General features: G+C 59.1%; 1 protein-coding gene across 1 annotated transcript in view; it reads left to right on the top strand.

The window, feature by feature from the left end:
- Nucleotides 1-2,163: 2,163 nt before the first annotated feature.
- The window catches only part of ITPR1 (inositol 1,4,5-trisphosphate receptor type 1), a 175,272-nt gene continuing 161,827 nt past the window's right edge, over nucleotides 2,164-15,608 (top strand). The window contains exons 1-2 of the mRNA XM_054729485.1: nucleotides 2,164-2,282; nucleotides 3,080-3,161. The gene's annotated coding sequence lies outside the window, so the exon portion shown is untranslated. The remainder of the gene's footprint in view (nucleotides 2,283-3,079; nucleotides 3,162-15,608) is intronic.

Here is a 15,608-nt window from a genome sequence, read left to right as displayed (position 1 = left end):
GGAGTTTCTTGATGATGGGGAGAGGCATTGGGCAGAGGCCAGAGAGCCCAGTGAACCAGAGACGGTGCAGAAAGAGCAGAGGGGCAAAGTGCATGCAATAGACACAAACTTCGCCCCCCTCAGAGCTGTGCCCATTCCGGGACGGGTATTAAACGCCTATCTGAGCAGACCCATCCGATCCAATGCTTACATTGGAAGGCTGTGGGGCAGCGGGGGTGGTGGTGACGGTGAAGATCCAGGGTTCGGGAGTCAGAGAGCCCACCCCCTGTATGACTTGGGGGGAAGTGGCTTAATGTCTCAGTGCCTCAGTTTCCCATAAGCAAAAAATGATTCCTTAATAGGATTTGATGAGCTAATGCACATAAAGAGCTTAGATTAATGCCGGGCACACGGCATGTAGCCGATAAAGGCAGCCGTTAGGATTAGTCTTGGCATTCTGTCGGTAATAGTCTGCTCCCCTAATTTACTCCTGACGTTTACAAGACTGCTGACTGTACATGCGGTAGCCATGCTGGTAGAAAGCAGGCGAATTCACATGGTTTTCTCCTCCGATGGCAAAACTGGGGCAAAGAGATGAAAATGAGTTGCCCAAGGGCTCCGAGGCTGCTCCTGAAAGCGCCAGGACTTCCCCGGAGACCAGGTCTTGCTGTCCTCAGAGGCGGGGAGTGGAATCCAGGCTGCACTACTTAGCGCCGTCCCCTGGGGAAATCACCTGGTTTCCCTGCGCCCGCGGCTGTGCAGCCTTCAAACAGGGATACGGGCTGTGCCGAAAGGTTGCAAAAAACGCAGCCACCCTGACGCAGGAACGTGCCTAAGGTCCGGGCTCAGGAACATCAGTCTCCCCGACTGTGATGACGACTGTTGTTGTCAGAGCAGATCCACGTGGCGCAGGCAGGGCCAGCCCGCGACGCTGGGGTGTATCTTGGCTCACCATCACGCCCCAGCGCCTGGCACAGCGCCTGGCACCCAGTAGGCATTCAAGGAAACGTTTGTGGAATGAATGTACGTCGTCTGAGGAAGGGGGGGGGGGGCAGCCAAGCATCGTAGCCCCTGCCCCCCTTCCCCAAGCCGGAGCCCAGGCCCTTCTTGGCAAAGGGCTGGAACCCACTGGCCCGGACGCCCGGCGGAGCCGCGCGAGGGCGCCCCGCCTGGCCGCGCACCTCTGTGGCCGCGCTCCCTCGGAAGCCCTGTAGTTTTTTTTTTTCTCCTGGTTTGCGGTTTACTTATTTAAGCATTTACAGCTCCCGGGAGCAGAGGGGCTGCTGGAAGCAGGGTCAGGCCGAGGTCGCGGTCTGTATTTGTTTTGTGCTCCCCAATCTCCCCCCCCCCCCCCCACCTCAGCGCTGGCAAGTGACAACACAGCTCCTCTACTTGAGCCCGGGAGGGAGAGTCCCACCTCCGCGGGGCGAGAAAGCGCACGCAGTTCGGTCCACGAAAGTGCCCTCGAGCCGCTAGCCCTTCCCCTCCCCCTCCCCCCCCAACCCCCTTTTGCGGGTACCGTCGCGCTCAGACTTCATTTTCTGTGCAAACCCGAGCTGATTAAATAGAGACAACCTCGCGCCTTTAATCCCTGACCGCAAACACTGGCGTTTCTATGCCCTGGATTTCTGACATTCTTGGCTCGCACGCCGGGCGCGGGGAGGGAGGGCTCCAGGCGGTAAAAACTTCCCAAAGCAGAAACCCGAGCTGCTCCCGTCCCCCGCTCCCAGCGGTACCTGGAAGCGCGGGTCGGAGGCCAGCCGGAGGAGGGTCCCCAAAGGGTGGGGGCGCCCTCCAGGGGTGGCTTTGGGTGGCAGGCTCCAAACCCAGCCAGCTCCGGGCGAGGACCCAAGTGCGGACCCTGGACGCCCCACAGGACGCCCCTCCCCGCCCGCGCATCTATTTAGAGCCCCGCCCGCGGCGCCGGGGATTCTGGGACTTGTAGTCCGTCCCGTCGCCCCAGGGCCTCCGCGACCCCGGCCTCGGACTACATTGCCCAGGGAGCCTCCCGGTCTATATAAGGCTCCGGGGAGCCGCTTCAAAGTGCAGTAACCATGTGGCTGTGCTGCTGAGGCGCTTCCTCAGGCTCGCCGGGTGGGAGGAGAGGAGGAGGAGGAGGAGGTGGAGGAGGAGGAGGCAGGGAGAGGGTGGAGAGAGAAAGCCACGCCGAGAGGAGGTGTGGGTGTTCCGCTTCTATCCTAACGGAACGAGCTCCCGCTTCGCGAGCATGGGATTACCCGGCGGCTGCTGACCCCGCTCCTCGCCCTGCGCCCCCAAACCGGCGTGGCTCCCTGAGCAGCAAGGTAGCGGCTGGGGCCGGGCCGAGGGCGCGGGGAGTTGGACGGTCCCCAGGACGCCCAAGTTTTTGCGCCGCTCTGGGAGTTCTCGGTGGCTTTGCAAGCACTTGCAGGCATTTGTGGGTTCTTTTACTGCGGGCCTTTTTTTTTTGGGGGGGGGTTCATTTGCGGTTATAAACATTTTGACTCCAGTGACTCGCTTTGAGGGCGACCCTGTCTGGGCTGGAATGGCATTCCCCTGAGTTGGAAACTGTTGCAGCAGCTGCAGGAAATAGGTTGTTTTTTTGTGGGGGGGCGGGTGGTGGTTGTGGGGGTGTCATATGTGGAGTCCGCTCAAGGAAACCATCTTTCTCAAAACGTAACCCTTGCTTGAGCCGCACAGTGGGGAGAGTCGTGCGTGCGTGTGTGTGTGTGTGTGTGTGCGTGTGTGTGTGTGTGTGTGTGTGTGTGTGTGTGTGTTGGGGGGGGTTATAAAACGGGGAGCGGGGAGGGACGGAGCCCGGTGGGGATGCGGGTTTGAGTGCTGTGGGAGCCCCCGAACACTTCCCTCAGTCCCGGCCCCGGGCCCCGGCGCGGGCCAACTTGGCGGTGCCCAGCCTCGCTTGCGGGCTGCACCCTGGAAGTAAGTCCGCGGTTACCGGACTCTTGGCCCACGTGATCCCACCCACCTGCCTGTCACCTGGGGGCGGGGGTGGGGGCCGGGGGTGTCTCAGGAAGGAGGTTCCAGAAGGTGGAAGGTGGGGACTTGGAGCTTCTCCCCCAGGGACCCCCATTGTGGTCTCACACGCAGTCTTCTTGCTCAGCCCCCAGGAGCCGACCGCTGCGGGCAGGACTCGCACCCCCGGCTGGACGTGTTTTGGCGGCGGAGGGCCTGACCCGCGTCAGGTGAGTGTGGAAGCCGCGAAAGCTGCGGGCAGTGATGGGTTTTCGGCCTCAGCCTCAGCCTGCTTGACGTCCTCTCCACGGAGCCATGGAGATGGGAGGGGAAGGAAAAGGAAACTCCGCGGTGGCTCAAGCTCCAAAACGTGACCTGGCCCCTGGGGAGGGCTTTGGGGAGCAGGTGATTCGCGGGGGCCAGTCTGCCCCGAGCTTTGGCGGTGGCTCAGGATGGAAGCAGCCTGCAGGTCCAGGAGAGGAGGGCAAAGGCCATCCCTGGGGGAGGGTGGGGGGGCATAGAAGGGGCGTCGGGCCGTTGGTGGACTGGGAATGCAACTCACCAGGCAGCGTGCTGATGACTTAAATCCTGAGGGATGCGGTGCCTTCGGCTGCCAAGACGTGGAAGCAAAAATGAACGGCTTCTCTCGTTCAAAAATAGTCACTTTCTTTTTTTTTTCTTACCGTGAACGTGTGCTTAATCAGGGGAGGCCGGACGGCACGAAATGAAAGTGGCGGCCGCCAAATGGAAAGAGGTAGAACTTTAAAAAGGGAAGTTAGTTCTTGAAGCAGGAGGTGGTGGCATCCAGCCCTGGGCGTGAACCCCCTCTCTGCATGTCCAGGGTCTGAGGGTCCCCGCTGTGAGGTGCCTGTCGGGTAGGAGCTGAGGGCCGCCTTTATCTGTAAACAAGCAGCTCCTATACCGCCCCCCGCCCCCCAAAATGGCCAGACTGCACTTTAAGAAAGAGGTTTTCACCGGTCCCCATTGCTGCAGATCCAGCCATCAGAAGGTTTTCCTTCTGAAATGGTCCGGAGCGGGGTGAACAACAGGGTAAGGGGCGGGGGGAGTGTGTGTGCTGGGACTTAGTAACTTCTTTAACATTCTAAATATTTAGCTGTTCCCTGGGCTACAATCTTGGGGCTTTTCTAATTAGAAAAGAAAAGCCAGACACTTCATTATGGTCGTCCAGGGCTCTTGTTTCCTGCTGATAAGATCCTCGGGGCGCGGGTGGCGTGGAGCATTCGGATGTGTGAGGGCCAGTTCCTTCGGGGCGCGCCAGGGAAGGGCCGCGGCCGGGCCCTCAGCGGCCGGGCCTGGTTCCGCTCGCCCGCCTCGCCTCCGCCGCGTGAGCTGCAGACCCCGCGAAACCGGCCCAAGTCTCCTGCAGCTGGCTGCTCCCCTGATGCCCACACGTGAAGGGCGTGTCAGCCAGGCCCGGGACCGGCTGTCACAGACACCCGGGGCCGCAGGTACAGGTGGAGAACCTGAGGCGCAGAGAGTGGGATCGCGTGCTCACACGTGGTGGGAGCCAGGTATACCCATCACCGCAGGCGGCGCTGTCCTGTGCCCCCACGTGCACCTCAGTTGGGGGCGGGGAGGGAGAAGCTAGGAGAGCAGTGAAGTTATTGCTGTTGCTGAAATACGTTTTGCTTCTGTCCCCCCCGGGGGGAGTGAGCACCGTGTGCCCTGATGTAGGAAGGAGATGGCGTGGCCGCAGGTGCGGGGATGGCAGAGGGGGGCATTGGAGGAGGGGTGTGGTGCGCTTTGGAAAGCTGAGTGCTGAAAGCCTGGACGAGAGGAGAAGAGGCCGGATCCTGGGGAACGTTGTCTGAGCCCAGCCTCAGGGTCATCTCCTGCCTGAGCTCCACCTCGATGGGCTCCATCCAGGCCTCTGAGCCGGGGAAAGGAGTCGGGCATGTCCCCATCTGAATAGGAAACCTTTTTTTGTTTAAATATATATATATATTTTATTGATTTCAGACGGAAGGTAGAGAGACAGATAGAAACATCGGTGATGAGAGAGAATCACTGACCGGCTGCCTCCAGCACGCCCCACACTGGGGATCGAGTCTGCAACCTGGGCCTGTGCCCTGACCGGGAATCGAACCCGGACGACCTGGTTCCTAGGTTGACGCTCAACCACTGAGCCGCGCCGGCCGGGACGGAACCTTTTCATGTTCCTTGCAGGCCGCTCTGTGGCCGGTTGGGCAGAACCCTTCTTGCTTTCTTTCTTCTGGGCGTGTGGAAAGCACAGCCTGCTCTGTGAATAATTCACATCAGAACGAGTCCCCGAGCAGGACTGCCTGTCGGGCAGGGAGAGTGCGTCACGCTCTGAATGAACTGCTCCTGGCCTCGCTCGGAGCCCGGGCACGCTGCTGGCGCCGACAGGGTGCTGCCCGTTTCAGCAGAGGGGTCCCTCCGCAGGGAGCGGGCGTCTTCTCTGTCGGGACAGGGGCTGGGGTTGGCTGCTGCGAGAAGTAGGTGAACTCGAGGCACATCGGGTGCCTTGTTCCTCAAAACATTCTCACAGGAGGAAGACCGGGGAAGGAAAGCGAGACAGAGAGAGGGAAGAAACTTCTAATCCAGTGGCACGTAACCAGCCGACTTCCGGAGAAAAAGATGGAATGGCTTTTGTGCTCATTTATAACCATCTCATGAAAAGGGTCTGACTTCTTTACGAGCAGCTCTTAAAAAGCAAGCCCATGCGGCCCTGGCCGGTTTGGCTCAGAAGTTGGAGTGTCAGCCCTCTGACTGAAGGGTCTTAGGTTCGATACCAGTCTGGGGCACGTACCTCCGTGGCAGGCTTGACCCCCAGCCCCGGTAGGCTGAGGGCGCATGCAGGAGGCAACCAATCAGTGTGTCTCTCTCACATCAATGTTTCTCTCTGTCTCCCTCCCTCCCATTCTCTAAAAAAAAAAAAAAAAATCCATTTGAAAACATCCTCGAGTGAGGATTAACAACAACGACAAAACAGCAGACCGATGTGAAACAGCGAACACCTCGTAGGAACAGCAGAAAAGCACACCCCACACACAGAATAAAAGTAGGCCTGGCGTTCGGTTTCTGGGTCAGGCCGCCCCGGGCCCCTCTCATTAAGGAGCCTGCACAAAGCCAGTGTCCCGTCTTGTTTGCTGTTGGTTTGATCTTTTAACATAAAACACATGCCACGCAGGCTCGTCAGGCACTGCAAGTGCCTGCGACTTCTCCGCTCCCTTTTGCCGTGTGAAGTTGGGGCTTTCGGTGAAGTCCAGGAAGGTTTGAAGTCCCAGACGGGACAGATGCGATTTCTATTCTTCCTGCCGATTGTCCGAGCGTCTGTGGCTCCGAGGCTAACGCGGTGAGCTGGAGGAAAACACGGAGCGCGTGGCCTACTGAGCCGCGTCGCGGAGGGAACCAGGTTGTCCGGGTCCTTGCCTGAGCTGGACGGGGTGGAGGCACTGGGTGTGGTAAATCTATCCAAGGAATTCCAATTCCTGTTAACGTGGTTACAGTACCGGTGTTGACTCCATTGAGCGCTTTCTCTGTGCCTAGGACCCGGGTGTGTGCTAAGTGCTGGGGACCCAGCCATGCAAGGCCCGCTCCCTGAACACCTGGCTGCGGGGAGGCGTGCAGCATAGGTGAGCAGGTGCTAGAGGGGAACAGGTGTCAGTGCTGCGGAGAGGAAGCGGCAGAGCCAGCGGGGAGGGCGGGCACACGCAGGCGAGGATGTGGAGCAGGCGGAACCCTGTGCACTGCCGGTGGGCACGGAGACCGATGCGGTCGCTGCGGAAAACAGCGTGGGGGCCCCTCCAAACGTTACACAGCGGGTGACCAGAGGGCCCAGCAGTTCCTCTCGTGGGGACTTGAGCAGACACGTGCGCACTCATTTTCAAAGCAGCGCCACTCACAATAGCCAAGACGTGGAGACGGCCCCGGTGCTGAAGGGATCAGCAGTGAGGCCCTGCAGGAACCGTGGGATACCGTCCGCCTTCAAGAGGAAGGGCGGCCCGCACACGCACGGCATGGGGGAGTCGCGAGGGCGTTGTGCTGAGTCAGTGGTCGGCAAACGGCGGCTCGCGAGCCACACGCGGCTCTTTGGCCCCTTGAGTGTGGCTCTTCCACAAAATACCACGTGCGGGCGCGCACGGACAGTGCGATTGAAACTTCGTGGCCCACGCGCAGAAGTCGGTTTTCGGCTCTCAAAAGACATTTCAATCGTTGTGCTGTTGATATTTGGCTCTGTGGACGCGTGAGTCTGCCGACCACTGTGCTAAGTGAAGGCAGCCACTAAAGGACAAGTATCGTCTCATTTCAGTGCGGCCCCTAGAGCAGTGAGACCCACAGAGACAAAGTAAAGTGGGGGGTGCGGGCAGGGGGGCGGGGGCCGGGGTGCTCAGTGGGTAGAGAGTTTGACGTTGGGAAGATGGAGACATTCGGAGGTGGGTGGTGTGATGGATGGTCGTACAACAACACGCATGGACTCAATGCTACGGAGCTGCGCGCTTGAACATGGTTACCAGGGTACGTTTTATGTTGTGGGTGTGTAAGCTACCCCTAAAACACCCACCAGCAGGTAACGACAACCACAGCAGCAAACACAGGGAACGGGATACCGGAGTCCTCCGGTGAGGATCAGGAGCCAGGGAGGGGGTCTTGTAAAAAAATGTATTTTAATGTTTTTATTGATTTCAGAGAGGAAGGGAGAAGGGAGAGATGGAAACATCAGTGATGAGAGAGAATCATTGATTGGCTGCCTCCTGCACGCCCCCTACTGGGGATCGAGCCCGAAACCCGGGCATGTGCTCTGACTGGGAATCGAACTGTGACCTTCATGGGCCGACACTCAACCACTGAGCCACACCAGCCGGGCAGGGAAGGGCTCTAATGTGGTGCCTTGGAGCAGAGAGCTGAAGGAGTGAGCGGTGAGCCACATAGATATCTGGGCAAGAGGATGTTCCAGAGGGCCAGAGCAGCATGTGCAAAGGCCCTGAGGTGGAGCAGCTACGACCCACTGGGGAAGGTCCGGGAGGCCGGGGTGGCTGCCGCTGAGGGCGAGTGCGAGTGCGAGGCATGCAGACGGGAGAGAGAGTCAAGGTCAGATCCTCCAGGGGTCTGCAGGGCATTTCCCCAGGATTTCTAAACGCCCACAGAGTTCTCAGCTTGGTCCCAGCATCACCGCACGGTGCCGTCCTCTCTGAAGAGACTGGTGAGGATGTCAAGGTCACGTGCCAGACTGGAACCTGATGGGGGGAGGGGGAAACCCAGATTTCCAGACCGTCTGCTTAAACACCCGGCTTGCCTGACACTGCCGTTCACTGCAGTGGGGAGGAGTCCTCCTTGATGAATAGGTGAACCTGCAGGGGTTTGGACAGCACCTCCTCAGGACCCAGCCATGTTCCTGTGGGTGTATCTTCAGTGCAACCTTCTGCCTCCTGCACGCCCCCTACTGGGGATCGAGCCCGAAACCTGGGCATGTGCTCTGACTGGGAATCGAACTGTGACCTCCTGGTCACACTGCAGTCCGCCCAGTGTCTGCCTGTCTGTCTCTCCTTACCTTAAGGAGCTACCCAAGGAGGACTCAGCTGGCATCACCCTTCAGGGGCTCGATGTTCCAGACACGTGGTTCTTTCTGAGAACTGAAGCGACCGCTTTCACACGGACACACGTAGACAAGCAGGCAGCACTGTTGCTTACCGCGCAAAAGGCACGTATTCCGTTGTAGTGAGACCTTAGGAGATAAAGCTAAGCCGCCAAACCGGTCACCCCAGCCGCACTGTCCGCGATGAGGGCCCCGACTCTCCCCACGTGGACGTGGGCGCGTTGTGTGTGCGTTTCCATGTCACGAAAAGGGACGCCTGCCGCGCTCCCCGCGGGTCCCTGGCCTTTTGCTCCGAATCTCCAACGTCTTTCCTGTTGAAAGGCAGACGTCCGCGTCTTCCCTTTTCCAGAGGCGGCTCTGTCTGTGCTGGGGCTTCATGTGAGTGCTGGCACGCATGGATGGCATCACAGGGCCGAACAAGCGTGTCATTCAGGTGCCCTCCCCGTCACGGGACCCGGCTTCCTCATTCCGTGTCTGCTGCTGCTGTTGTTTTAAGAAAACGAAATGGAGGATAAAGCACTATCAGGTGTTTGCTATCTTATGACAGGGATAAAGCCCAGGAATCGTTCCTTTAAATACAGACCTTCTCACTTGTTCTTCAAAGTAACCTAATGCCGGAAGGTAGGTAGGGCCTGCACTTGAAAGAAAAAACGTTAGCCCCGGCCGGTGTGGCTCAGTGGATAGAGCGTCGGCCGGCGGACTGAAGGGTCCCAGGTTCGATTCCGATCAAAGGCATGTACCTTGGTTGCAGGCACATCCCCAGTGAGGGGGTGTGCAGGAGGCGGCTGATCGATGTTTCTCTCTCATCGATGTTTCTAACTCTCTATCCCTCTCCTTCCTCTCTGTAAAAAATCAATAAAATATATTAGAAAGAAAGGAGAAAGGAAGAAAGACTTTACGCCCCGGCCGGTGTGGATCCGTTGGTTGAGCATCGTCCCGTGCACCAAGAGGGCACAGGTTCCCAGTCAGGGCACATGCTCGGGTGTCAGGCTTGAGCCCCAGTAGGGGACGTGCATGAGGCAACCAATCTGTGGCTCTTGCTCATTGATGTTTCTCTTTCTCTCTCTCTCCCTTCCTCTCTGTCTCTAAAATCTATAAAAACATTTTTAAAAAGTTAAAAAAAAAACAAACTTTGCTATAGAACATTTGGAATGTCTGTAACATCAAGATCCTGGTATATATGGCGAAGCCCTCATTACGTATCACCGCCCTCCACGGCTCGTTCATGACCGATCTTGTTTCATCTGCGTCCTCAACTCTCATCTTGGGTGACTTCAAAGCAAATCCCAGACATACTAGTTCATGTGTATGCTAGGAGGTCTCTGTAGTATTGGGATTCTTTTCTAAAAACATAATCACCCATCTCAAGAACATGCAAAACTTCAGCTGGAAAGAAGTTGAATCTGTCTTTTCACTTCCTTGATCTATATATTTAAAAATATATATCTATACTAATAAAAGGGTAATATGCTAATTAGACCAGACATATTCTGGACATCCTTCTGGACAAAGCCATGGTGGCGGGGGCCGAGGCAGAGGTGGTTAGGGGCGACCAGGCCGGCAGGGGAGAGTGGTTAGGGGAGACCAGGCCGGCAGGGGAGAGCGGTTAGGGGCGACCAGGCTGGCAGGGGAGAGTGGTTAGGGGTGACCAGGCTGGCAGGGGAGAGCGCTTAGGGGTGAATAGGCCGGCAGGCAGAGTGGTTAGGGGCAATTGGGATCAGGCCTAAAACAGCAGTCAGACATCCCCCGAGGGGTCCCGGATTGGAGAGGGTGCAAACTGGGCTGAGGGACCCCCCTCGCCCATGCATGAATTTTGTGCACTGGGCCTCTAGTAATGTATAATACATATTTCACAGTGTGAATTAGGATTCAAGTAAGGTCAATACATTACAAGTGATTGCTGTTTTTTTTTTTTTAAAAAATACATATTTTTGTTGATTTCAGAGAGGAAGGAGGGGGGGGGAGAGAGAGAGAGAGAGAGAGAGAGAGAGAGAGAGAGAGGAACATCAATGATGAGAGAGAATCATGGATCTGCTGCCTCCTGCACACCCCCTATGGGGATGGAGCTGGGCATGTGCCCTGACTGGGAATCGAACCTTGACCTCCTGGGTCATAGATGGCGTCATGCTCAAGCTCTGAGCCACACTGGCCGGGCACAACCTGTACATTTCAAATGAAAGCTTTTCCCAAAGGCAGTGGACACAGCCCTGCCTTTTCAAAAGGAATCCCGAGCAGCGTCTTCTGCCCCTTCCGCTCGGTCTCCGTCTTAGCTGAGGTGCGGCGTGCTCCGGGGCCGGCAGGAAGTCGCTCTTGTTCTCCATTCGGGTTCTCACGCTGCGTGGCACCCTGGAGGAGGTTGTGGCATCGGTCACGTGGCCCTCGGTCGGTGGGATTTTTTTTAAATGAGGAGAGAATATCCAAGAATATCACTCAGCTACTTAAAAAGAACTGTGTCCATTGCAACAGACGTCCTCATTCAGTCTCTCTGTGTCTGGCTCCAAAACACACGCGCGCACACACACACACACACACACACACACACACACGTGCATGCACACAGAACACTGGGTTGTAAGTTTCTGACGGGGTTGCAGTCCCAAGTGTAAGAAACGGCGTCCTCCATCTCTGTGACCCCTGTGGTCACCAGACCAGCATCCTGGGCCTCCGCCGCGCCAGAACCTGCGTGTTGAGGAAGGTCCCGGGGACTCGCACACCTGTGGGCGTATGAGAAGGCCCGCGGGAGGAGGCTTGCCCGGGGCCTTCTCACCGCTTTCCTGTTTCCATGGTTACCTTGTGTTTTGGTGGCAGGCTCTCACCTGTGAAAACTGACCTTTGTACTTCCCCTGGCCTCACTCTCAGATTCAGTCACCCGCCTGAGGGCGGGGGCGGGGGAGGCGGGTGTGTGTGTGTGGGGTTCTGGCAGGACTCTCTGTGACTTGCTCACATTGGGGACCTTTTTATTGGCCGCTCAGACAGAGGTAGAAGGAGGCCAAGAGCTCCCTGTGAAAACGCCGGGGGGCTGTGCGGTCACAGAGATAAACCTGCTGCTGGACACTTGGCGGAAGTGATGTTGGAGGATGTTTAATGACCCGTCGAGTCAGCAGAACCTGCGGGCCACGGTGTTCCTCGTCAGAAAGTGGGGAACGTGAGAAAAAATACCCCTCGCGCCTCCAAGTTCCTCGGCGCTTATTTGCATTTCAGGAGGCGCTCTATCTGGGAAGCGATTTTGTTTTGCAAAAACAGCTCAGAGGCGTCCCGTGCACATGTTTCTGAGCAGAAAAAGCTGATACCGCACCGAGACTCCGGGACGTTCCTTTCTGCGCCTGGGCGGGTGCGCACCCGCGTCCCGCCTCCCTGCTTTCCCCGTCCTGTCTGCCGGCCGTGCCTTCCCCACCCTCTCTGCCCTCCGTGCCCAGTCCTGCGAGCCCAGCCAGGGCTTCCTCTCGGCAGCCGTTCCTGGTGCTTGAACAGCTCTTGTCGTTGGAAACTGTCGCACGTTAGACTTACTTTCCTGCGGGGCCTTCTCATCTTTAACCCACAAGCGTGCCTGGCACGTTGGACGTGCTCACCAAGTATTTGTCGACTGAAGTCATTGACCCACATGTTTCGCCTGCCTTTGAAGGCTGTAGGCTGCTCCTCCAAGACTCTACTCTTTTGCGTCATTCTCCTAATGATTAAATATTTACGGACTGGAGTATTGCTTTGAGAAACCCCTTCTGCCCTGAGGGCCAGGGGGGCCCGTGGAGAGCCAGGTGGGACCTGTGGAGAGCCAGGTGGGGCCGTGGAGAGCCAGGTGGTGCCGTGGAGAGCCAGGTGGTGCCGTGGAGAGCCAGGTGGTGCCGTGGAGAGCCAGGTGGTGCCGTGGAGAGCCAGGGGGGCCGTGGAGAGCCAGGGGGGCCGTGGAGAGCCAGGTGGGGCCCGTGGAGAGCCAGGTGGGGCCCGTGGAGAGCCAGGGGGGCCGTGGAGAGCCAGGTGGGGCCGTGGAGAGCCAGGTGGGGCCGTGGAGAGCCAGGGGGGCCGTGGAGAGCCAGGGGGGCCCGTGGAGAGCCGGGCCGGGGGGGCCGTGGAGAGCCAAGTGGGCCCGTGGAGAGCCAGGGGGGGCCGTGGAGAGCCAGGTGGGGCCGTGGAGAGCCAGGTGGGGCCGTGGAGAGCCGGGGGGACTGTGGAGAGCCGGGGGGACTGTGGAGAGCCGGGGGGGCCGTGGAGAGCCGGGGGGGCCGTGGAGAGCCGGGGGGGGCCGTGGAGAGCCGAGGGGGCCGTGGAGAGCCAGGTGGGCCCGTGGAGAGCCAGGTGGGGCCGTGGAGAGCCAGGTGGTGCCGTGGAGAGCCGGGGGGACTGTGGAGAGCCAGGTGGGCCCGTGGAGAGCCAGGTGGGGCCGTGGAGAGCCGGGGGGACTGTGGAGAGCCAGGTGGGCCCGTGGAGAGCCAGGTGGGGCCGTGGAGAGCCAGGTGGTGCCGTGGAGAGCCAGGGGGGCCGTGTAGAAATGTGTGGACCAGCCCCTTGGATGGCTTTGGAGAGGTTGCTCTCCGGTGGGCATTGGGCTGGGAGCCTGCTGGCTGGTAACGAGGGGGCAGGGCGCAGGGAGGGGAGAGTTAGGTAGTGAACCAAGGTTGCTCTCAGGCTGTAGATGTGTGGCCGGGCCTGACCGCAGGGTGGGGGCCCCTGAGCGGGGGTCGGCCTCTCGGGTGCAGGCGGAGGTGGGACACCTGTGCGTCTGTGTGCTCCTCTGGGGAGAAGGGGGAGAATGCCGCCGTGGGCCAGGGCCAGTGAGCTGCAGGATACCAAAGGCTCACAGAGGTCTGGAGATGAAAACAGCAAACCTACGTCCCAGAACAGTGGTTCTCATGGGGGGGACCTTCCTGAGACCCATGGTGGTTCTCATGGGGGACCGTATCTGGAGATCTTCCTGTTGTCACAACGGAGGGGAGAGGGTGCTCCTGGCCTCTCGTGGGTAGAGGCCAGGGATGCTGCTGAACCTCCGGCAACACAGGACGTGTCCCCACAGCAAAGCGTGACGCGCCCCCAGATGTCAGGAGCCCCGAGGTGGGGAAGGCCGGCTGGAGTGTCTCCCACACCACAGGGCTCTGCTCGCCCGGGACAGTGACCTAACTGGCTGTGCCGGTTTCGCCGCCGTGTTTGTTTGGTTTCTGTGGTTCAGGCTGCGGGCAGAGGGGCATCCTCGGGCTGCCCGACCTGCCCTTTTTAACAAACAGCCTGCCTGCCTCCCGGCCCCCAGGCATCAGCCGTGCTTTCTGGAGGCCGGTGGTCGAACTCTGGCCACTACTTGGCTGTGAGGCCTCCAAGGAACCACTCAGAGTTTGTTTTTTTGTTTTGTTTGTTTTTCTACCTATAAAAGGAGGGGTGTGGGCTCCGTCATCCCTACCCGGCCAGCGTCACGTTCCTGACGGCCTTGAGGCGCAGGGGACACGGAGATCGAGGCAGGCAGGAGCGACAGCTTCTCCGAGAAGGAACTGCGGACGCTGTGCCGGCTTCAGAGATGGGTGACCTAGCGGCCGTGTCTGTGACAAGGCCAGCGGGTGTATCTTTGCGTGTGTTTAGCTCTTGTGACGAGCAGCAGCCACGCCAGAGCGGCCCTGCAGGGCACGCAGCGGCCTCCCCGAGGCCTGCTCACCCGGGAGGCTGCTGGCCGCGTCCGTAGGGACCGGCTGGCTGAAAACGAAAGCAGAGTGTAGCTTTCTAGGCTCCGAGGGAAGTGCGGTTGCAGTGGAATGAATTATCTCTGGACGGGGCTCGCTGTGTGTCTGGGGACGGTCTGATTGGCCGCAGAAGGACAAGGTGGGGGCCGGCCCGGTGTCCCGCTCAGAACCCTGCGGCTCCTCCTCCTCGCAAAGAAAGACGAAATCTTCCAGTCTCTGCCCAGAGGAAGTTCCAGAGTTAACCGTGCGCGTGCCCGGCGGCAGAGCCGAGCCCCTGCCCGGGGGCCGTTCCCTGGGCTGGAGGGGTCGGTGCCGGCGGCAGTGGGCTCTCTGTCTGCGTCTCCAGCCACATGACCATATATGTACCCGGCCTGGCGGCGGGTGCTGCCGCGGCGGGCGTGGCCTCGGCCTGGCCGGGAGCCTGAGCCAGGGCCGGCAGCGCTCCCTTTTTCTGGGCACGCTCGCGGTTTCCCTCCCAAAGGCCTGTGGGCTGCCCGGCGCTGCCCGCGGGGGGCTGCTGACCTCAGAGCGAAGTGGTGCCTTTGGTACTGGTCACGGCTCTGGCCCCGAGGTCTGGCCAGGCTGCTGGGGACGGCCCCCTCCGGCTCTCGGCTCTCCGGGCGCTTTGAAGCCTCCATGCCCAGCCTTGCTCTCTTTAAAGGAAGCCTTTTGATGTGATTCTCCTAAAAACCACTTTTTAAAAAATATATTTTTATTGATTCAGAGAGAAAGGGAGATGGGGAGAAAGAGAGAAACATCAATGATGAGAGAGAATCATGGATCGGCTGCCTCCTGCATGCCCCCTCCTGGGGATGGAACCCGCCCCCTGGGCATGTGTGCCTGACGGGGAATCGAACCATGATCTCCTGGTTCATAGGTCGATGCTCAATCACTGAGCCACGCCGGATGGACTTAAAAACCATTTTTAGAGCGGCAATGATGAAAGCAGCATGGGAAGGCTTTGGCACAGGCCCTCTGTTTGCCAGGAGGTGGAGGGGATGCGGAAATGCCAGGAAGGAGCAGGGAGGCTGCTGGGTTTCCATCGGCCGCAGTTTTCAGCAGAATGACCTTCCAGGTGCTCTGGGGTCAGAGGGCAAACGTGGTGACGGAGGGTCGCCGCCGAGGGGGCTGTGTGGGATGCGCGGTCATCCCTCCTCAGCCGGTGGTGCTTGGGGTTTTTACTAGGAACAGTGGAGAGCGTGTGCTGCCGGAGTGGGCACTGACCTTGGCCACGTCCACGGATCGCGCGGACCTGCTGGTTAGGGCTGATCTCACTGGACAGTGAGAAGTTTAGTAGCAGTAGTTTATGAGGGCAGAAAGTATACTCGATTAGCCCTGGCCAGTTTGGGTCAGTGGTTAGAGCGTTGGCCTGCAGATGGAAGGGTCCAGGGTTCAATTTCTGGTCAAGGGCACGTACCTGGGTTGCAGGTTCCATCCCTGGC

Source organism: Eptesicus fuscus, chromosome 18 (assembly GCF_027574615.1).
Source record: "Eptesicus fuscus isolate TK198812 chromosome 18, DD_ASM_mEF_20220401, whole genome shotgun sequence".
NCBI lineage: Eukaryota > Metazoa > Chordata > Mammalia > Chiroptera > Vespertilionidae > Eptesicus > Eptesicus fuscus.
The sequence above is the reverse complement of the archived record's forward strand: the minus strand, read 5'-3'. Positions and strand labels throughout refer to the sequence as shown.